This window comes from Ursus americanus, chromosome 35 (genome assembly GCF_024610735.1).
Source record: "Ursus americanus isolate L20-20 chromosome 35, mUrsAme1.1.p, whole genome shotgun sequence".
In the NCBI taxonomy this organism is placed as follows: Eukaryota; Metazoa; Chordata; class Mammalia; order Carnivora; family Ursidae; genus Ursus; species Ursus americanus.
The window spans coordinates 21,608,940-21,615,302 of record NC_142161.1 but is presented as its reverse complement, the minus strand read 5'-3'; positions in this window follow the sequence as shown (position 1 = coordinate 21,615,302).

Genomic DNA, 6,363 nt, shown 5'->3' with positions numbered 1-6,363 from the left:
CCAAGATCTAAAAAGAATTTCGCAAACTCAATACATGAAAAACATAATCAAATGAAAAAATGGGCAGAAGATATGAACAGACACTTTTCCAATGAAGACATAGAAATAGCTAACAGACACACGAAAAAATGTTCAACATCATTAGCCATCAAGGAAATTCAAATCAAAACCACACTAAGATACCACCTTACGCCAGTTAGAATGGCAAAAATGGACAAAGCAAGAAACAACAAGTGTTGGAGAGGATGTGGAGAAAGGGGAACCCTCTTACACTGTTGGTGGGAATGCAAGTTGTTACAGCCACTCTGGAAAACAGTGTGGAGGTCCCTTAAAAAGTTAAAAATAGAGCTACCCTATGACTCAGCAATTGCACTATTGGGTATTTGCCCCAAAGATACAGACGTAGTGAAGAGAAGGGCCATATGCACCCCAATGTTCATAGCAGCATTGTCCACAATAGCTAAATTGTGGAAGGAGCCGAGATGCCCTTCAACAGACTAATGGATAAAGAAGATGTGGTCCATATATAAAATGGAATATTACTCAGCCATCAGAAAGAACGATTACACAACATTTGCAGCAACATGGACAGGACTGGAGGAGATTATGCTAAGTGAAATAAGTCAAGCAGAGAAAGACAATTATGATGTGGTTTCACTCTTTTATGGAACATAAGAAATTGCAGGAAGATCGGTAGGAGAAGGAGGAAGGGGGGTGGTAAACAGAAGGGGGAATGAACCACGAGAGACTATGGACTCTGAGAAACAAACTGAGGGTTTCAGAGGGGAGAGGGGTGGGGGATTGGGATAGACCAGAAACGGGTATTAAGGAGGGCACGTATTGCATGGAGCACTGGGTGTTGTATGCAAGCAATGAATCATGGAACACTATATCAAAAACTAATGATGTATTGTATGGTGAGTAACATAACATAATAAAAATTAAAAAAATAAAAAATAAAAAAATAAAGACACTTAATTCTTTAATTCAGACACTGACAAGGCACCTCACCATTTTTCTCATTCTTTCTCACTTATAACAAAGGCAGGTAACCAAATATTCTTTGAACTGTGATCCAACAGTCTATCTGCTTCTCTCCTTTCCCCATGGCAGATGGATAAGTTAAGTGGATGGTATCCCTCTCACACTTGAACCAGTCTGCACCCTGACTGTGGCACTGACCTGAAAAACCAGGCTTTTCCTCTATTACTCAGTACTATTATGGAAATGATATCATATTCTATGAAAATTTACATTCTGAAAATATTCATCTTTATAACTGCAGAAATTTACATAGCCCAAGATGAGACTTATGAAAGGTATTATTACATAAATGGATGTAGCATAAATAAAACTTACTTTAAAAAAGAAGACTATTTATTTATTTGAGAGAGAGAGCTCACAAATGGAGAGGGAAAAGAGGACTCCTTGCTGAGCTGGGAACCCTATGTGGGGCTCAATCTCAGGACTCTAACATCATTACCTGAGCCTAAGGCAGATGCTTAACCAACTGAGCCATGCAGCACCCCAAAAATTACTTTTTGACTTAATCAAATTGCAAGAATAAAAGAAGTGATAAAAGGAGGCAAATGTAAACAGTGAGATAATAAAAGAATCCTCTTCTATAAGTGTAAATGTTTTTAGTAAATTCTCTAATTGTACTTTTAAAAGCCAAAAATTATTAGCAAAATGGTTGATATGGATATCGGCTGTTCTGCTTTTAAAATTTTAGTTGGTTGTTTGGATTTCACACATCTGTTCAACATGTTGCTACTCTTTAGCTCTATGATCAGTCAAAATCATTTGCTAAACAGTCCTGAATTTTATGACTTTTGTTGACAGTTAATACTGAATTATTGTTTAAAGCTAAAAACAACCCTAGAAAGCACTGAGTTTAGCAATAGTTTTTATCCATACTCATATATGGATAAAATAGGACAGAAAAGTAAATAGAAAAGTACAAACATATTTCAGAATAAAATTTAAGTGGTATAAAAATTTTCTAAATAGTTTTACTTTCAACAATAATAATGAGTTTGGAAAATTTTCACAATCTAATGCAATGACCAAAACTTGAGTTGAAATGAATGTGCTGTGGTTATGGATTTTTATATGAGAAAATTCACAATATGAGAATTTATTTGAATTAGGCAAAATGTATGATGGGAATTAAAATACACATTCCAATCTGCCTAATGAAAGTAGGGCAGGATTATTCTGCTATTATTATGAAATTAAAGAATCTGTTGAAAGATTACCTTGGTTTGAATTTTACTTTTAATTCTTATTATTAGTTATGTGACTGAGGCTTGTTACTTATATCTGTGTTTTTGGCTTTCTCCAGGCTTAAGATAGAGATGAAAATTGTTTTGTTTGCCTCCTGGGTTGATGTAAGGAGATATTTTTTTTTTCCTCAGAATTAATATAAGTTAATGAAGTGACCCTATGAGATGGATGGAAAAGGACAGAACCAATTCTTGGTAGAGCATAATAAGGCAGGAAATAATATCTAAAACATCTGCCTGTAAATGCCCATGCCACAGATATACCAATTGAGTTGATAAAAGTTTCAACTGAGCCACTCCCAAATGGACTGGATCAAAGTTCTCTAAGAAGCATTTTCTCCTGTCTCTCCATTTACCTTCTACTTCCTGAGTTGGTGTGCTTTCTATGATCTTAGAAAAAACACTTCACTTGTCAGTTCATAGTCCTATGCATCTCTCTCACTCTCTCTCTCTTTCTCTCATTGCTTGTTTGTTTCTTTTGTTTCTTTGGGATTATATTATGTTAAAGGCTTTGAAATATCATCATGTTAGTGAGAAATATCCATGGTGCACCTTTGATATAATATTCTGCTCTGAATTATAAAAACAATAATTTAATAGTAAACCACTCTATCCCCCCAAAAAATTAGATCTAGAGTAGAAACTGAAAACAAAATGAGACATTGCTAAAAGAAAAAGCTCAAAATAATTCTCTACTTAGTTTCATTTTTACAGTAAGATACAGCACATGTACTGCTTTTGGATTTCATTAAGGGCATGAAACTTACAGAAGTGAAAAACAATCCCAGTTATAACAAGTCTGTAAAATATTCTCAAATTGTAAAAGAATTAAAAGAGAGTGTGAAATTACTTGTAATGATTCAAGTTCCTTTTAATAAATTGTAGCATATTCTATCCCAGATACTTCCATTATTTTCAAATCCTAATGAGGAAATTAAACAAAACTTATTATATAAGTTTGTAATATAATTTGTAATTATAGTTTATAATTAATAATAAAGATAATATTTTCATTTACTGAAGTTTTCTCTTTTAGTCTAATATAAGAATTCTTATAAATATTATGTTTCAGTTAAAATCTACATTAAAACATTATACTATATAATACCTACTTTGTTTTTCAATGTAATGAAAACCTTTACATCAAGTTTGTACTTATGCAATAGCTAATACAGTGGAAAAGGAGGAAAAATCAAGCAATAACACAATAAATGCACTTTATCTAAGAGTTGTTTTTATTTTAAATATATTACTATTGTTTTGTGATAATCTATTCCTTTAATGGGAAACATTATTATGCTGATTCTTTGAAACTTTTTTTTATCTTATCCATAGCCAATTAAAGTTTTTTTTGTTAATAGTCACAAAAGGAGAAAAAAGCAATAGTAATTAATTGAGGATTAAAATGTGTTTGTTACACTACCAGGCATTATCACTAAAATATCTCATTTAAAACTAGTTTACACATTAAAAACTGAAATATCCAAGAAGTTATGAAATGTTCCAAGACCTGAGCATCACAGTAAGGGAATGGTACACAAATGACGTAGATGTTTAAGAAATATAAGTGAAAATTAAAAAGAAAAATATTGCGGTTTTCTTAGTAGAAAAATGTGTGTGAGGGTGCTTGTGTGGCTCAGTTGGTTAAAGGTCTGCTTTAGGCTTGGGTTGTGATCCTGGGGTCCTGGGATTGAGCCCCACATTGGGTTCCCTGCTCAGTGGGGAGCTTGCTTCTCCCTCTCCCTCTGCTGCTGTTCCCCCTGCTTGTGCTCTCTCTCTCTCTCTCTTCCTCTCTCTGTCAAATAAATAAATAAAATCTTTAAAAAAAATGCAGAGAACAAACAGATGGTTGCCAGAGGGAAGGGGGTTGGGGGGTGGGCAAAATGGGTAAAAGAGCGGGAGATACAGGCTTACAGTTATGGAATGAATAAATCATAGGAATAAAATGCACAGCATAGGGAATATAGTCAATGATACTGTAACAGTGTTGTATAGGGACAGATGGTAGCTACACTTAGAGCAAGCATAGCATAAGGTATAGAGAAGTTGAATCATAATGTTGTCACCTGAAACTAATGTAAACTTGCATGTCAACTATACTCAAACTTAAAAAATTTGAAAAATAAAATAAAAACCTATATGCAGATATTTCTTTATAATCACAGAAACAGTAAAAAAGCACATTTTTTTCAACTTTGAGACATCCATATGAAGGAATAATACTCAGCAATAAAAAGGAACAAACTATGCAATAAGATTTTCGAGTCTCAAGTGCATTTTGCTAAATGAAAGATGACAGACTCAAAAATCTACGAAGTGAATTAGTCCATTCATTTGACATTTCAAATAAGCAAAAATATTGTGACAGAAAACAGATCAATAGTTTACCAGAGTCTAGGGAGAAGTGGCTACAAAGAGACCCAAAGGAATTTCTGTGATAATAGAACTGATTTTTGTTTTGATTGTGGTTACCAGCTAGATGCATTTTGTCAAAACTCATAAAGCCATAAAAAAATTGGTTTTACTTTGTGTAAATTACACTTTAATCAAAAAACAAAGTTACAAAAAAAAAAACAGTAGGATGAACATTCAAAGAATTTCTTACTAATAAAAGAGAATTAAAGACTTAGAATATTTATGGGGCACCTGGGTGGCTCAGTCAGTTAAGTATCAGACTCTTGATTTCAGCTCAGGTCATGACCTCAGGGTCTTGAGAGCCATGCATTGGGCTCCCATTGGGCATGGAACCGGCTTAAGATTCTCTATCTCCCTGTCCCTCTACCCCTCGCCCACCCCTGCTTGCTCGCTCTCTCTTAAAAAAACAAATAATCGAAGCACAGTTATTGTTGAGATGAAGATATCTGAGAAAACTCCAATAGCATGAGGTTTTCCATTCAATTATTTCTTTTTTGTAATTTTTTTGTAATTTTTATTTTTTAATTTAAATTCAATTAGCCAACATATAGTACATCATTAGTTTCAGATGTAGTGTTCAACGAGTCATCAGTATAACACCCAGTGCTCATCACATCATGTGCTCTCCTTAATGCCCATCACCCAGCTACCCCATCCCCCCCACCTCCCCTCCAGCAACCTTCAGTTTGTTTCCTATAGTTAAGAGTCTCTTATGATTTGTCTCCCTCTCTGATTTCTTCCCGCTCAGTTTTCCCTCCCTTCTCTTATGATCCTCTGCACTATTTCTTATACTGCACATGAGTGAAACCATATGATAATTGTCTTTCTCTGATTTACTTTTTTCACTTAGCATAATACTCAATTATTTTCATGTAATAAATCTAGTAATTGAAATAAATAAAAATATATATGTATACAAGAAACACAATTCAGAAAGCATATCAATAAAACATTTTATTCCATTCCTTATAGTAACTTGTAAAAATAATTTTAGGGTGAATTGATACCCTAAATTATATTTTCTAAGGCTAATTTGAAACCTAAGAGTTGAGGATTAACAGAAGGAAAGACAAAACAACATAGCAGATTTCAGAGAGTAAAAATGTCTTTTGCTTAATATTTCCTGTAACTTCTCTCACTCAAGACCAAAAGAGGGTTTAATGTTCTACTTATATATTCTTCTATATTTAGATATAAAGATCGGATGAAAATTCTTACTTGCAATTTTGAATTTATAATTTTTCATACAGATGCAATATCCAGACTATATTTGATGCCAAAAAATTAGTGAGAATTATAGGAACTACTAGATCTTCCTCAGAATTTAGTAGTTTGCAATTTGAATAATCATGTTGTCAACCAATTTAGATGAGTTATAACTGTTTATATTTTAATAAATAAATCTCAGCAAAATATTTAATTATATACTAGAGTGGAAGGAGTAATAAACTTATAGCATGGGTGATCTGTACTTATTCCAGGCCTTGATGTCATTTAGCTGTATCATCTTGAATAGGTGGACCAACGTTTTTGGCCTTGTTTCCCTGTTTCTTAAAATGAAACAGTTTATTTAGTTCATTTCTAGTGCCAATTGCAGCATTAAAACTAATAACTAATACTAATAACAAATACTAATAACACTTTCCTTTAGCTTCAAATACAC